Source organism: Ammospiza caudacuta, chromosome 2 (assembly GCF_027887145.1).
Source record: "Ammospiza caudacuta isolate bAmmCau1 chromosome 2, bAmmCau1.pri, whole genome shotgun sequence".
Classification (NCBI taxonomy): Eukaryota; Metazoa; Chordata; class Aves; order Passeriformes; family Passerellidae; genus Ammospiza; species Ammospiza caudacuta.
In genome coordinates, this window is record NC_080594.1 from 109314516 (window position 1) to 109332577 (window position 18062).

At 36.4% G+C, this 18062-nt stretch overlaps 1 protein-coding gene across 1 annotated transcript in view; it reads left to right on the forward strand.

Annotated features, from left to right (window-relative positions):
- Positions 1 to 18062, forward strand: part of IL1RAPL1 (interleukin 1 receptor accessory protein like 1) — a 669470-nt gene that overhangs the window by 319375 nt on the left and 332033 nt on the right. The window lies entirely within an intron of this gene.

Genomic DNA, 18062 nt, shown 5'->3' on the forward strand with positions numbered 1-18062 from the left:
GTTACTCTTATATTCCAAATCATCACAGGCATTTAAAGAGATTGCTGCCCTGCAGACACACCAGAGGCAAGTAAAAGAACTGAATAGTTTCTTAGAGCTGTTTGAACATTTTTTCTGCTTTCACACATGGCTCTCAGTAGGGAAAGACATACAGATTATTAGCAAAGAGACAGAGTTACTGCTCTTTGTGGTTTGGGCCTGGGAGCTCATTTCAGATCTATGAAGCAGTAAATGTCAGATCTTGGTTTAGATGTGGCTGTTAGAAATCTTTATAAATATTTTCAGGGTGGAAATTCCAGTGGATCTTGTTTGTAGGCTATGTTTAAAGGCTTTCAAAATTATGCCATAACTGAGAGGTAAAATAGTGCTTTATATCAGGACCAGAGCATTCTCCAACAGCTCCTCTGATGAAAACAACTGCATGTTACTTTTCAGAAACCAGCTGAATACACAGAACTTTTCTCTTAATTTTGACATGGTCCTCAGTGCAGATAAAAATGATAATGTACTTTGTTCTGTAAGGTGTGTGTACAATACCTGCATAACTCAACAAGTGAAAGGGCTCTAAGATTTGAGATTTAAAGTCAGCAGGAGAGTTATGCCCTCAGCCTTGGGAGAGGGGGCAAGGTAGTTTGATGCTGGAGTTCACACAAGTAGGTATTCTTGAAGGACTGTATGACAAAAATTTTATTCAACTTCCTTCTTGAAACATCTGTTTTCAGGTACTTCTCTTTGCAACAGGAAATTTCACACAGCCCTATGAAAATACCACATAAAACCCCCAAAAACCAAAATAGAAAAAAAAAAAAAAAAAAAAAAAACAGAAGGAAAAGAGAAGACCAGCTGTTCATTCTACATCCTAAAATGACAGAGCATCAGAAGACCCATTGCTCTGTCATTGGGTTAAAACAGACTGTTGGATTTCTTTCAAACCCCTTTCTATTTCATTAAAGTAAGTTGTATGCTTTATATTGCTGATGCAGTCAGCATTGTTAGAGTAGTATAATATAAATTCTCCAAGCCATTGATGGCATTTTTCTTGTTCCATCTTAAAACTGATTTACTTAATCACTCTTAACTTCTATAAGTGTGGAAGGTGGGATCTATATGTGAAAATGAAGGAAATGAAAGTGACTAAGAAAATTCAGTGAAAGTTATCCTCTTCCATAACTTTGATGAAAGTTCCCTGAAGTTGCCTGGAGCCTGTTATAAGTATATGAATCTTCCATACTTCATTTTCTTTCCTCTTGCTTTTCCAAACTTGAAATTCTCAGACTTTGCATGAAAAAAAAAATCTTTTTTGGATAAGGTCTGATTCATGGGACTTCTAAAATAGTTTCAGGAAGCAGAAATTTGCTATCAGAAGCAACTTAACAAGCAAATATTATTGAGTCTTCCTATCTGTCAGATAGAAGGGTAAGTAGCTCTTCTTTATTGCTTGTAAAAGATACAAAGTTATTATTTATCTTACAGCTGGCTTTGGTGCTTTGGATGAAACTAAATTTTTAACAACTTTTCTTTCTTGAAAAAGAGAAAACCATATTCTTGCATAATTCAAATTACATGTAAGATATTCCTCCTGGTACATTTGATCAAAAGTCTTGGAGCTAGTAACAGCTATTTAAAAAATCTTCATATTAAAACCAGAATTATTTGTCTTTGAAGTGGAAACATTTTTACTTGTCAAATATTTTGCTCCAAGAACAAAATTATTTGAACAAGATAATATTCAGTTTCTTGGCTAGAGAGAGATATTTGAAACTGTTTAATATTATTATTAATAGGAACTAACCATTAACTGATAAAATGGAGTACACGTGTAGTGTGGCAATGATGTCAACATCTCATTGCACTGGCGCAGGTTTTCCACCTTGTTTCAGTCAAGAAAAACAGTTTAAGGTATTTATGGTGCCATCATGTGGAGACTTCTGAGCATTGAAGAGCTTGAATTAGAAGAGCTCTGTCACAAGAAAAAGGAAGATGGACCCTAAAGTAGTGCTGGTGTGCTTGAGCTATAAACAGCCGCTTGAAATTAAGAAATACTAGCTCATTTCTGAGTCCAATTTCTGATCTGCCTGCCGTCCTTATGTATCTTCTCATGACAGCCACACAGTCTACAAAATTTATGTATTTTACTGTAAAGAAAAAAAAAAAAAAGGCTGTATTTTTTTCCCAACAGGAAAGAATATAATTTTGTCTCAGACTAGTATACATGAGGAGAAGCAATGACATAGTTAAATAAACATAAATACAAGTTACATATTTTCTTCAAAGCACTCATGGTTTTTCTGGACAGGACAGGGTAGTCTAAGATTAAAGCTATGCAGAAACACACAGGCTGAAATATTTTCTGTGAGTGTATTAAAAAGACTAGGTCAAAGTTGCAAGAATCCAGGCTTACAGAGATGGAGGGAAGCAAGCTTGCTTCTTTGTTCATAATCTTAAAAAATGTAAACCAGAAAATATTTATCAAGTAGTTATTTTATTGTCTTTAATTTTTTTCCATTTTTTCATGGACAAAACTATTTAATCTACCTAGGAAGAGACTGACCTAGGTCACTTCCTTTTTTTCCCCCAAAATTCAAGATGGAATATTATAATAGCTCCTTTTAATTCTATGTAGATTGGCCTGCACAAATGCTGTGATTCATCGTGTGAGCCTATTTATGCTCTTTTATTTTGCTGCGTAGGACAAGTTGTTCTTTATCAGTTCTTTTATGAGCATCCCATTGAATACCTCTATGCATGCAGAATGGTATATTGTTTCCTAGACCTATTTTTTTCTCTCTCAAGAGAAAAAGGAAAAAAATGAGCCCCCTAAAGCTTCAGTAGATATTTTCCCACTTTTCTGCTCAAAGCATTTAATTTTCCTAGTTTTTCTTTAGAGAACATTACATTCAGTCCTCTGCTGTTTGCAATGAAGAAACCTCCTGGTTGCTACAACTGATGTCTCAACAGCTGTTTATCAGATTTTTTTAGATCTCTGTATTATCTTTTTTTTCTTTTTAGATAAAAAGTCATCCTCCTATATGCAGTCTAAGTTTGAGAATAAGGACTTCTTTTTTTTAAGTGTGCCTGCAAGAAATTTATACAACAAATCCAAACATGGTGGAGTTGCTTTCCTGTAGCACATTTACACTAATGATAAAAAGTAACCTCTTACACAGACTAATCTGCCTAAGAGGTTATCTGGATAATTTCTAGGCATGTATCTTATGATTTCACATGATTGTGGAAAAGAAAGCCATGTTTTAATCATCAAGTATTTAATTTACCATTTTGATTTTTCAAGAGTGATCAGGTATTTAGTTTATGGATATAGTTTGGAAAAATTCAATTATTGAGGTTTAGACCATGTGAAAAATGTTGGTAACTAAAATATGTTGTCAGGAGATGAAGATTTATGTAAGAGGATGTCGGCAATCATTTTATCTTTCTGAATTTTTAATAAAATTTTGATGGAGTGATAGATGGGCCTTAAGTGGACTCTACAGGTATTTCTGTATTACTACAAATATGTTTTGCATCAATCTCCAGTCTCTTTTTCTGCAGGGTGTTAATTTTGAAACTTGTAGCCAAGATGTTGAGATAAGAGGTAGTATAGTATGTGGCATTAGAAAATTATTGTTGTCTTGTGAAGTCAGCTTAGGAAAGAGAGGAATTGTGTACAGGCAAAAGTAAGTGCAGTAGATAAATTGTAATGTAAGCTGGCTAAGAAAATACAGTTGATCAGGAAGAAAAAGGAAAGTATGAGAAATGAATAAACCCAGCCAGACTGTTGGCTTGGGAAGTATCCTTTGCAAGTAGGTAACAAGTTCTGGTTGGGCCACATCTCAAAATCCCAAACTTGCCTTTTTTTTTCACCCCAGTACATATTATTCTTACATAGAAAGATAAATGAGCATTGAGTCTAATGGGTCTCTAGGAAGTTATATAGAAAAATTATTGTAAAATTACTGCTTGCCTCTGGTAACAAGGAGAATTGGGAATCTGGGTATCTGTGGTACTTCAGAACTGTAGTAGAGTTACTGGCCTATGTGACTTTGTGTTTTTCAGGGTTAGCATCCTGGTAAAAATATGGGATTTGTAATGGTTTGTAGTCAGCTGGAGAAGCACTATTAACATTATGTTTTCTGGCAGTCTGAGACTTGAGCAGGAACAGCAGTTTCCTTTTGACCTTAATTTATGTGCTGATAAAATGAACTTTGGGCAGACAAATGTTTTGCCTTTCAAATTAGATTTGCATACTCAGATTTGCATCAGCAACCCAGTTACAAATGCAATGATGAGAAAATTCCAAACTTTCCCTAAAATACCCAGTCAAATTTCAGCCCAAGTCGGTGTCCCTTTCAAGCTATACAAGAAAGATTTAGTAGGTTTTTTGCACTATCCGGAAATGGAAAAATTAATTGAAAAAATATAGGGAGAAACAGGGAAAGTTCCCCTTTTCAGTAAATTAAAATTAATTTCCTAAAAGGTTGCTAATATGAAATTATGAAATTATATTTATTTAATCAGTTCTTTTGATTGTACTTGTGAACAACTGCTAGTGATAAAGCTGATAACCTAAACGGTTTATAAACCATCAGCTTTACTGAGTTTGGATAGACAAATAGAAAAAAAATTGGGACACAAAGGTGTTAAAAGCTGTTTAAATATTGCTGTTACGTTTTGGTATTTATATTGTGTTAGTGCATGCACGGTTGAAGGGGACAGCGGCATGAATGTGTACATGGAGAGATAGTCATACTCACAGAGTTGAAAGTACAAAATAGGAAAGCAGGACATTATTGAAAAAAAAAAAAACTATAAGGAGAGCCAAGAAATAGTTAACAAGTCTGGTTAATATGACATATGACAGTGAAGGTAAATTCATAGTGTTATATATCTGTCAATAAGGTTGACAGACTTTACAGCTAACATATTCCAGACTTTCTCTCTTTTGGAGGGGAGGGAAAAAGAAAACAAACAAACAAATAAACCAAATTCCAGCAACTTATTGAGTACATAAGCTAAACAAATACCTTTTTAAAGAAAGATTAATTGTTCAAGTTAAAATTGTGACTGAGCAGTCTGTCAGGCTGCCAGAAAGGTTCATCCCAGTCATACATAGTGAAAGTAAATTCAGAATTACTGCTGAGGGTTATGGGACTGTTCTGCGCTCAGAGCACAGGGGTCAGAGATTAGAGAAGTATGTTATGTGATAAGCAGAATTTTTTACATTACTGATGCTCTTGATAATGGGAAAGTAACAGCAAAATCAGAATAAAATGACAGTAAAACCAAGAACTATTGTGGGTTTTTTCACTTCCTTTAAGGCAAATCTAGGGAGAAACTGAAATACTAATAAGTGGGGGTATTTCCAGGATTATTATTATAATTAATCTTGGTTACTTATGTGGCATAGTGTGAGTACATGAGTCTGTTTTCTGACAGAGCACAAATTATGTACGGCTTGACTTGAGAAATAGATCATCTTTGTGGGTAATAAGAGAGCACTAAGGAGGCCCTTAAACAATATTATTTTTTAGTTGCAAACCAGTCCTTGATAAAATTTTCCAATCCTATTGAGAGCTGTAGACTGATTTCTTACATTACTGGAACTAAGGAGGGTGGAAATAAAATTGATTTTATGAAAATTTTGCATGTTACACAACAACTCTCAGCACTATTTTTTAGCCTAGGCTTTCTTTTCACAGAAATATCATTTAATAGGCATTTCATCCTTGGTTTAGTAATAGTTCTCATCTCTATTCCCTAAATAATTATTAAAAATTCTCTGGTTTGACAGAGATATAAAAAGAGTGTTCTATAATAATTCTCCACCTGTGTTCTTATCATAAAGCAGCATTTAATTGTGCCTTTTGAGGTTTTTAGCTCTTTTTTAAATCTCAAGAGCTTGTTGCCAAGTTAAAAGTGTCTTCTCATATTTGTCATAATAAAAAAATATGTATCAAAAGCAATACCAATTTGAAGTTGTTTTGTAAGACTCTTCATGGATGAAAGGAGTGTGATAAGTCATAATCATAGAATCACAATGGTTTCTGCTACAGGCCAGAGTCTGGCAGTGGTCAGCACTGTGGGTACATGTCCATTAAAGCTCTATCCCAGCCCTGAATACCTTGAAAATTCCATGGAACCAATTGAAAGAAAGCTATGAGAGAACAATTTTCAATATGAAGAACTGGTGAAGGGCGCAATTTGCTAAGGGCTGCAATGTAAGTTTGTAATAGTTGGACTATACTGAGTGACACCAGTGACATCCTTCTGAAGGTAATAAGATCAAAAGTATCTCTGCTATTCATTGTACTTACCATCTAACATAAAATGTGATTTTTTTGTTCTCTGTTCAAACCTTGAGCTTCCTGATTTAATTTATTGTTGTCTCACAGCAAGACACTAATGGTGAATTTCCCTTATGAGAATGTAGTTAATTACAAATATATCTTCTGATAATCTTAAAAAGATTTTTTTTACCTTTGAGTTTCTTTCTTTATGTGCCAATAACATTATATAATCAAAATTAGCAAACTAGTATACCTAGCATGAAATAACTCCTCTACTTTGTGTTTACCTCCTGTAGTGAATTCTATTATGAAACTGTCATTTACTGCCTTCCTGTGGCATAAAGGAACCCTTTCTGACTCAGCAGTATCCAAAGATCCTCTGTTTTTTTCAGGCTTAGGACTGAGTAGTGCCTGTCCTAGATCTCACAAAAATGTAAACTGGTTGGGGGGAAAAAAATCAGCATTTGTTGGAGAAAATGCCAGATAGTTTGGTAATAACATGCTTCTGAACACATGCAGAGGTCAGTGTTATTAAAACAATTGAGAGAGGGGAAGATATATTAATGATTATAATGCAGATGAGAAGCTCAAAAGTGCAGAATAAATGTTCCTTGTGCAGATGTTTGCAACCTATCCATGGGATTCATGCATCATGGTTTTAGCAAGCCAGCTAGACCTTCACTGCCTGATAGTTCAGTCCTAATGTTTAAAGATGTCATTTTTGTGAAGTGGGGAACAACACCTGGAAAGATGTTAAAAACCTGTTCTTATCTGTAAACGCATATAAAAAGGACTGTCTTGTATAGAGAAATTTGTGGTTTTCCCATATATGCGCAGACAACAGAATGTAAATTAAATCTCTATGACATTTTGTTTTCCTGTCTAATTTTTGTGGCTGTGAGGATGCATGATAATGTTTGCCTAAAAATAAATGCTTGCTCTCATAGACAGGATTTTTTTTTGCAGTAAATAATATCAATGAACTGGTATCAAGTTCTGTTACACAAGCTGGTCTTTAATTTGCATTGTATTTTCAAGGAGTCACTTAAAGCAAAACATTGCCAGCTGGAAGTACATTTTAATGTAACTTACTATTCACTCTTGCAGTCATTCTTTTTATTCCAGATTGTACCTCATAATGTTATACCAACATTATAATTGAAAAATCTAATGGAAACAATTAGCATCAGAAATGCTTCATGTGTAATATGTGTAATATGCTTGTATTGGTACAGATTGTGGCATAACTTCTTAAAGGAGAACAGAAATATTTTTAACTCTGCCCAAATGTGGGCTTTCAACAAAGAGGTATGGCAGTGCTTTGGGAAAAAAAAAAGTAATCAATCCATCCTGTTCTCTTATCCTTATTTCCATCTCCTTCTTTACTAAAGTCTTAAAACTTGTACTTTTCATTCTTCAAGAATTTATTTACATCTGACAAGTTAAGCAAGTAAGCAAAGGCTAAGGTCAGATCAAAAGGCAGATCTAAAGGAACTTTAAAGCTTGACTACATGGCCTCAGCCTAAGCTGGCATTTCTGGTTTAACTATGCATCACAGTATCAGAGTCACCCTATGATTTCATCACTGTAAACTTTAATCCTAGTCACAAGAGTCACTGAATGATACAATGAATCATAAAATGGTTTGGCACCAAAGGAGCCTTCAAACACCATCTAGTTCCAACCCTCTGCTGTGGGCAGTGTCATCTTCCAGTTCACCAAATTGCTCAGGGCTCCACCCAGCCTGCCTTGAACACTTTCAGGGATGATGCATAAAATTCTCTGGGCAACCTCTTCCATTTCCTCACCACCTCCTGAGTAGAGTTTCCCCCAACATCTAATTCAAATCTTTTCTCTTTCAGTTTAAAGCCATTCCCACTTGTCCTATCAACACATGCCCATGTAAAAAGTCTCTCTTTTTTAGGCCCCAACTGCAAAGTTTTTATGAGATCTGCCTGGAGCCTTCTCTTCTCCAGGCTGTACAACCCCAACTCCCTCAGCCTGTCTTCCTAGGAGAGGTTCTCCAGTCCTCTGATCACCCTTGTGGTCTACCTCTGCATTGCTCCAAAAGGACCATGCCCTTCCTAAGATGAGGACCCCATGGCTGGACACAGTGCTCCAGGTAGGATCTCATTAGAGCAGAGTAGAGGGACAAATCCCCTCCCAGGATCTGCTGCCCAAGTGGTTTTGGATGCAGCCCAGGACACAGTTGTCTTTCTTGGCTGTGGTTGTTCACTGTTGGCTCATGTCCAGCTCCTTGTCCACCTGAACTCCAAGTCCACCTGCGCAGGGTGCTCTCAGTGAGTTGTTCTCCCAGTCTGTACTAATGTCTGGGATTGCCCCAACTCAGGAGCAGCACTTGGCCTTGTTGAATCTCATGAATACAATCTGGGCCCACTTATTGAGCTTGTTCAGGGGCCTCTGGATGGCATCCTGTCCTTCTGGTGTGCCAGTTGCACTGCTTAGCTTTACATCATCCACAAACCTGCTGAGGGGGCACTCGATCTCATTCTCTGTGTCGTTGACAAATATATTAAAGAACATCCATTCCAAGAAGAGCCCTCAGGGAAAGCCCTGGTCTCTGGCCTCTGCCTGGACAAAGAAAGATTGATCACAGCTCTCTTCACCCATCCAGGCAATTCCTTATGCACCAAATAGTCCATCCTTCAAATCCACTTCTCTCCAGTTTAGAGATGTGGATGTCATGGGGGACCATGTCAAAGGCCTTGAACAGATCTGGATAGATGACATCAGTCAGTCTTTCCTCATCAGCTGTTCCAGTCATTCCATCATAGAGTGACTGAAATACCATATACCATTATCCATGGATAAATCATCCCTATAAGGATTCTATCACCTGTCTTAGCTTGAATTATTTCTTCCATGGTTTTCAACTTTACCAAAAGACCTGACCAATAATCAATTGTTCTGCCTTAGGTGGAACACATTAGTACTGAAAGTAATAATGAGGAACAATTGCTCTGGGCTTAATCTGGTTGTGACCTCTGTGCTTCTGTTTAGGATAACTGCAGAGCACTTCAAGTCAGCATGCTATAGCAGTTTTCCTGTCCAGAATAGTGAAAACAAAATTCAAGTGATCAGTGCTGAGAAGAACAGGTCCAGAAAACAAGAAGCAGACCTGCAAAACTCCTTTCTAGGAGCCTGTTACAGTGAACTTCATTTTCCAGCAAGAGCATTTTGCTGAAGATCAAACGGTGTATTGATATTAGTATAAAATAGGTTAGAGAGAAGCTTTATCCATAATTTAAGTTACTCTCTTTGAGAAAATGCAAGTAAACTGATGGAGTCAGAGAAAAATATCTCTACAGGGTGGCAAAGAAATATCTGCTGTAGCTACTTACCTGAAATATCTTTTCCCAGTGGCCCAATTAACTTTATAGCGTGGTACTAAGACTCAATTTTTTCACCACCAGAAAAGGTTTTTGTGCTCTGAATTACACAGTGACCTTGTTTATATCACAAACTCCAAAATAAGGTGACAATTCTATCATGTATTTCTTGTAAAACATTTCAAAGAAGAAACTTGAAACTGTAAAATAAAGTAGAGGCTTTTAGATAATATAAATTGTGTATTTGGTGTCTTTAAAAAGTGACTAATAGTGTGTTCCTTTTCTTGAATTCATATATTTTGAGGGAAAGTGAAGAGACTATAAAATGCAAATGTAAAATTAATTTGTTTTGCAGTTATCTATTTTTAGAAAGCAGAGCAGCCTCCACAATTACTTCTCTCTAAATGAACTGAAAAAAAATGCCTGCCATCTCTATGGAGCATTATGATTTCCAGCTGTGTGATTTGATTTTTGGCAGCAGGACTTCCTGAAAACAGCAAAATAAACCAAAACCTTTTTTTATTTTTACTTTTTTTTTGGTGTCTAAGAGCTTTAGTAATCATGTGTGTCTAATTCCTGATCATATTTCAGAGTGGAGTTTTTTCACTATACTCAAATTCAGTGGCACTTGAATGGTTGGGGAGGAAGACTGGGACAACTGGAAAGTTTCATGAATGACTCATCAGAGAACTGTCTGGCTTCCCTGTTGTGGAAAAGCTAGAGGAAATACACTGAGGAAATACACCTTAGAGTACTCCTTGAGTAAATACATCCTTATTTGCCTTGATGTTAGGTTCATTACCACTAGACTTTGTGCCTGGGAGTAAAGCAAAGCTTTAAAACAAGGTGCAAAATTCAAAAACCCTTGGAAGAAATGGCATGGCAAGACTTCCAATTAAGTTATACTCAGAGAACTTTTTCTCCGAGATGGAGATGATCCAAGTACCTCTGCAGGTTGCAAATCAAATTCAAATCAAATAAAGTGAATAAAATTAACGCTCTCTCAGCTTATGTTATTTTGCTTCAGAACAATTTTTTGGAGGGAAAGCCATGAATGATACCACTGTGAGAAGTCCAAAACTGAATTTGTCACTTCCCATGCAAACAAAAAGCTGCTCTGGTAACAATCAGGTATTTACCAATTAGATTTTCAGTCCTTTTGGGGCTTGCCCAGCAGAGCCGTCAGACAAGAAATGACTTTTAAATAACTGGAGATCTTAGAGATTCAGAACCAATATTCAGAACCTACAATGTCTCTTTTCTGCCATCTTTTCCCACCATTTTCCTCTTTAACCTGCTGCATACACTGGTGTTGCAAATATTTAAGTTGGGCTTTTTTGAATTCTACTTGTAACTTTCACAAGATAGTCTAAACTAAGTAATTTTTATTTTATGACAAAAGAACAATGGAAAAGTCATAGAGTTTTTATTGACTCTAATGCTTGCATGCAAGGCAATGAATATTGGAAAAAAATACTGCTTTCTATGATAAAAATTCATATTTTAGACAGTAAGGTGCCATTGTGAAGATTTTGTTATGCAATCTTGCACAACACCCAGAGAAAAACTAGTTGAGGTTTCAGCAAATAATATAGGCATGGTAAGTTGTTAAAAGAAACTAAGGTGTTTAAAATAACAGTTTGTACAGCATAACTGAATGTAGGTTTTATATTCAAGGAGCTGTTGGTAGCTCAACTAGATAACATTCTGCAAGAAATATATTACTTTGATATATATTTTTAAAATATTTTTGGGAAACACCATAGGGTTTCAACATAAATGACAGTAAAAATCCAATACCACATTTGTGTCTTTTGAATGATCTTGGTGTCCATAAATTAAAACTATAATCACATAAAAATGTGCTTCACAGTAAGTTGATAAAACTAACAAGGTCCTTCTGAGGGAAAAAGCACTTCTGCCATAGGACACAAAAATATTTTAGAAAATACCTTGTGTCATGTGTAGCTATTTTACCAGCACTTCACAGATTTGCTGAAGTTATTCACAAAGATCTATTCAATGTCTCTAATTTGTGTAAATGCTAATATAAGAACTTGGCTTTTATCCTGTGTTTCTTCCTTCTTCACTTGAACACAATACGTTCATGTGAAAAACACTGTAACAAGCTAAAAGATTTAAACATTATTATGAAATACTGCATTCATTTGTTTCTTTAAATGTGTCAGAACTGATTTTCAAGATATTGTGATAGCTGTTTCCTGGGAAATATATGACCTGGTGGCTGAGGTGAACTGCAATTGCTCTGGTTTCTTTTGGCTGCCGGCAGCTCCCCTTGGGCTATCACAGCCCTTTTGTGCTCACATGTAACCATCTCAGAACATCCCTCACCTGAGAGGGGAAGAGGTACCTGAGGAAGGCAATATAAAATATAAATATAAAACTATTATTACTTTTAATTGAAAGCAATTTCTTATGAATTTATTTTTTTCTTCTGAGTTAAAGAATTGCACGAATTTTCTGTTTTCCAGTAAAAAATAGAAAGAAGAAGTTTTCAGGTTCCACATGAATTTTTTTATTTTTATAGTCAATCTGAAGAAAGATTATGGTAAAAATAATAGTCAGACCTCTGGAGCTGAGCAGGCACTAGGGCAAAGAAAGCACAGAAGTGATCTCATGGCCCAGGCACTGCTGAAAGGTTCAGCACATGATCTTGTTTGACTTACAAGAAAAAAGAGAAATGAGGCTAATACCAATGTTTAAATGCTTATCTAAAAAGCATTTTGAATTTGAAAGTATCTAAGGGTAGGGTAAATTTCTGAAACATCTCTCCATTTCTGATATTAAGGTGATGCCAGCATGCTAAGGCTCTTGGGGAGAATGTTTAATAAGGCATTATTTTCAAATGTTCATCTGTAATTTGCCTGGTATGTACTTATCTTTTGAAGAGTTGCTACATCATTTGGAGTCTAATTTTAATCACTGAAGGATGAAATGGGAGAATTTTAATCCTGCTTTAAGTGCTCATTTCAATGCAGCATTAACTGTAGTGTTGCTACTGATACCACTGTAATATATCTGACAAAAACAGCTTGGACAAGTTGGATCAATCATTGCTTCAAACTCAATGAATTTTTTTCTTCCAACCATCTTTTCTTATACTTCATAAGAATCCTGTGGATTTTTCATGACTTAGGTTAAAATGAATAGTAGAAAATGGGTCATGGTGTAAATATAATAAGAGGATGAAAAAGTAATTAACCCAACATATGTGTGTGAAACAGTATCAAGAAAGTAAAAGGTTATGTATGACTTGGTGTTTTCCATTTCATGATCTTGAGCTGTTTTTCATGGTTTTTTGTTTTGGGTTTTTTTTTTTTTTTTTGGAGGGGGGTGTTGGGTGGTTGGTTGATTATTTTCGCAAGGGTTTTTTCTTTGGTAGAAATTAATTTTTTTTTTTTTTTTTTTTTTTTTTTGTGGTTTGTTTTTGCTTGTTTTTCTTGAGTCTCAGACCAGGGTTTGATTTTTTAAACAATTTCTGGTTTGGCCCTTTTTTATTTTTTTTGTCTATGCATGGATGTGTTTGTTTTTCTGGCAAGTGTTTTTCTTGTTCATTTTTGAACAAGAGGGGAAGGAGGCCTTCTTTGAAATGAGGAAGTAAATATAAGAAAATAGAAAAATCTTCTATCTTAAATGTTTATTGTTACCAGATTAGAAGCATCCATAACACTCAGTCATATATATACTTACACTTATGCTTATACAGACACAATGAATTATATGCCAGAGAAAAATGATTCAAAATTCTAACTTTCACCTGCAAATTTAATGTGTTTGAAAGCATAACATGAATGGGTTTTCTTACACAATTCCTTTTTTCCCCTAATGAGGTAAGACATGTGATAGGTAAATCTGAAGTCTGCTGCACTGAATTTTTCTGAATATGTAATTACATGAAGCTTAGAGGGAGGAAAAAGAGCTCTATTATGAAAGTATGGACAACTCATGCTGATATAAGGGGTTTTATTGCCGCAACAACAAATGGTTCTCAGGTAGGGATTAATTCCTCTGTATGCTTCCTGACTAAATAATTACTGATGTCTAAGGCATTGAAAGATTTTGAGAGCCTCTGTGCTGCAAGATGCTGGCTCATTTCTACCTACTCTGACAAAAGCTTCAGAAAATGGGACTTCTCATTGGCACTTGGGAAGGCACACTAATCCCACTGTGGGTTTCTGTAAGCCAAGGATACAACAGAGGAAGATTAGCTTCTGCCTAGCAAATTAAAACTGCAAATACAATTCAAAAACCTGTCCCTGCCTTCGTGTGCTTTGCCATATAAAAATCTGCCTCACAGCTTCTTACCTGCTTGAAATGGTTGAAGGGAAGATGAAAAAGCAGCAAATAGGTAGAAGTTAAAAAGAGACAATTTGGTCTCAGTTTTGCTGACATTTGACATCTGAAAAACCCTCAGCATGAGGGAGGACTTATTAATTTTCATCATCAAATTCTTTAATATAAACTTTTGTGTATGTATTTTAGAACCAAGGTTGTAATATGCCATGAATACAAACGTGCCCAGGGGTCCAGGGAGGCCAATGGCACCTGGCCTGGATCAGCAATAGTGTGGCAGCAGGACCAGGGCAGGGATTGTCCCCCTGTGCTCGGCACTGGTGAGGCCACACCTCAAATCCTGTGTCCAGTTTGGGGCCTCTCACTGCAGGAAAGGCACTGAGGGGCTGGAGTGAGTGCAGAGCAGGGCAGCAGAGCTGGGGAAGGGTCGGGAGAGTCAGTCCCATGAGGAGCAGCTGAGGGAGCTGGGGGTGCTTAACCTGGAGAAAGGCTCAGGGCAGGCCTCATTGCCCTCTGCCTGAAAGGAGGTTATAGCAAAAACAGGAATCAGCCTTTTCTCCCCAGGAACTAGAGACAGGACAAGACAAAATGGCCTCAAGCTGCATCAGGGGAGGTTCAGGCTGGACATGAGGATGAATTCTTTCACAGAAAGGGTAGCTGAGCATTGGAATGGACCGCTCAGGAAAGTAGTGGAGTCACTGCCATTGGAGGTGTTCAAGAAATGACTGGATGTGGCACTTAACTGCTGTGGCCTAATTTGCAAGGTTTACAGAGTCTAGTTGATTGGTCAAGGTTTGGGCTCCATGACAATGCAGGTTTTTCCAATCTTCATTGATTCTATGATTTTTCCCTGTCAGGTTCAGTTCTCCCTGGAGGAGCCCTTGGCAAACCGCCAAAGTGGGAAAGCTAGACTATAAACATTAATAAAAACGTTTATAACTAAGAATAGAACTCAGTAAGGAAACATACACTTTCAAGTGAAGGGAAAGAAATTTGGAAAGGAAAATAAAAGTGAAAACCAAGTATTTTTTATGTCTCCTGAACTTCAACTACCAGCACAGTATAGTGGAAGTGTTGTCAATGAATATATTCAGGGCAGGTAGCTCAGAGTGCAGCTGCAGAGAGAGCAGCAGGCTGAGCTTTGAGGGTCAGAAGCATGAGGAAAGGGGCTGTGAAGGGGTGATGACCCTTTGTTTAACAAATAAATGGCCCAGGACCTGTGGCCCAGCCAGGTGAAGGACACCCAGAGACATGTCAGGAGCCACCGAGCCCCAGACTTTCCAGCATTTAGACTGTGAGGAATTAGAACCTCAGGGTTTCCTCTGGTCAAGGTCCCTTCTCAGAGGCACCCATCTCGAGCTGTCATTTTATTCCTGCACATGATTAAATTGTTTTAAGGATTGAGGTGTCTGAGACTCTGATCTGGGAAAACTGGGGTTGAGTTAGTAAGGAAACCTTGTCTGGCTGGGACTGTGGCCTGTGTCACTGGGAAAGGTCCTTGGTGCCAGGTCAGGTGGTGACAGAATGGCTGAGAGTGGCACATGGATGGTCAGACAGGAAAGTAGTGGGAGTAGACTGGCTTTTTTTTTCCCTACATGAATACATTGATGGCACAGTGCCTCATCCAATATCTAAAATGTCTTTTTAGTATGTAGGGGGAAAAAAGCATGATCTGAATTATTTCAAGAAAAAGATGTTTCACTGATTTGTTTTACTGGATTTATAAATCAATGCTTGGGGCTTTAAAACATTAATTGACCTTATCTCTATAGATATTCTCTTACTGCTCTTTGGGAATCCTGACATACATATCTGGAGTACTTCATCTGATGTGTGAGAGAAGTGGCACTTTCAATGAATTCCAATACATGTACATCATGTTCAGCTTTGTCTTGCACAATGCACAACTGCAGATTTTCTGGTTTTTTTTGGTTTTGTTTTTTTTTTTTTTTTTAAGAGCACTAAATATTCTGATAAGAGATTTTGAATAATTTAGCAAGAGAGAGGTAGTGCTTTTTCAAGACACATCAGGAAGGGGAAAAGCATATTTTTGACAACTTGTCATCTGAAATTATGAAAATTGAGCTAATCATTCCTGTTTAAAAATGAAACACAATACAGACAAAAGCTTGTTTACCTGCACTGTTATTTTTTTGTTTAAAAGCCAGGTAAGTACCCCAAACTCTAAGTGGTCACTTATCTTTAAGCAGAAAAGGTGTGAAACTGAAGAGTGAGGAATGCTCACTTAAGGGACTTCTGAACACTCAGAAGGCAAAAGTAATTGTGTGCTAAGTGTAGGTAATAAGGAAAAGTTATGAGCTTTTGAGTTTTTTCATCAGCTCACTTAATGCACCATACCTGTAAAATTCAAGCTCTCTGTCAAAGGAGAGAAAATATGATTTGGTATTATCTTTTGTGATGCTTATTCTGCCCTACATTTATTATAATGCAGTTTTTAATATTTAATTATTAATATTGGTAATTATTATTGCAATAATCACGTATGTTGGAGTGCTGTTGCTTTGTAAATGCTACTAAAAATTTTGTTTTCTTAGTCAACAATAAATCTGATTTCCCCTGATCTGCATGCCAGCAGGAGACCAACAGGAAAAATTAATTTTATACCAAAATATGTATGGACATGCCTATGTCTTCTATGCAAAACAGTAAACATCAATGCTCATAAAGATTTTATTTATTTCCAGTTATGCCTTTGATTGCAAACTAATTAATTATAAACTAATGATGCTGCAGTGACTTCTCTTTAAAAATATATGTAACAACTTTATTCTTTGAGAAGATAGCACACGTTTGAAATACTGCTTTTCAACGATACAAGCACTGCATCACATCTATAAAAAGGATTAAAAAAGTGCTGAACAGGTCTAGTTATCAAAGGAATATCCAGCTGGAAATTGTAATGGCCTTTAAAAGACTTGATCATAGTGGTAAAATGCTATTTCTGATTTTCACAATGGCTAACAGGAAACTGTCTATGACACTTCACTCACTTTAATCAGAATTTAGATTCTGAATCCGTTTGACCAAATAACCCCTAGAAAATGGTTAGTGAGAGACAGTGAGGTAGTTTCTATGTCTGTCAAACTCATTTTTTTGCTTTTGCTATCCTATAGTTTTCGTTCTAAAAAAGATTATTATTAATACCATTACTATTACTACTACTGCTACTACTACTACTGTTAAGTTTTAATACTACCATTACTGTTAATCAAAATTAGCAGCTAACATCATCAGTCTCTCTTTATATTATGTTGATCTACAGGTGGGTGAAAGATAAACTCTTCAGGGAAAGGGAAAGAGGCAAGGTATTGGGATTATCTTGCAGAAACTTACAAAATTAATAGAAAACACATGTATGTTGTGTTGCAGTTTTTATGCCACTTAGAGTATGCTTTGTGGTTTGTTTTTTAGTTTTTTTTTTCTTTGAAGTTCAAATCTTTTCTTAGTTTTTTCCAAAACCAAAAGACAAAAGCCATTATCTTTGTAAGCTTCAGACTCTATCATCTGAAAGGTCTGGTGAACTGAAGAACCATAGAATTATTTAAAGTCGCATCTCCTTCCTTTGTTTGAGACCCATCTGTTCAGGTATTTCTCATTTAGCAATGATAACGTGGCTGTTGCCCAGCAGTTTAATTAGTACTTGCCTGCCTAATCTCTTACAGCAGATATTATTACTGAATTCAGGGCCTCTGAAATTCCCATATCTGAGGAAGCAGGCTTAATAATAAAAATCACTATGTTTTTAAATTTTACTTGTCTTGGCAAGAACACCTACAAGAACACATACATTTTTCACTAGCTAGAAAACATGCAGTTCAGAGCTGCAATCCCCGAATTGTTCACTCTTCAGAAAAACAGACTTGAGGAGGAATTAAAATTGAATGAAAACTGGAAGGGGACTTGCAGAGAGAGACAAAGTGTACAACACAGCATCATTTTCTAGACAGATGTTAATTTGTTTCTCACTGGGTGAAACTGATCTGCTGTAATGTATCTGTGTGTATATTTTGAAATGATTTTGAGCAGAATGTCTGTGAAGCACCGGGGGTTGATTTCAGCCCATGGGTTTGTTCAGTTGTCTGGTTTCTTC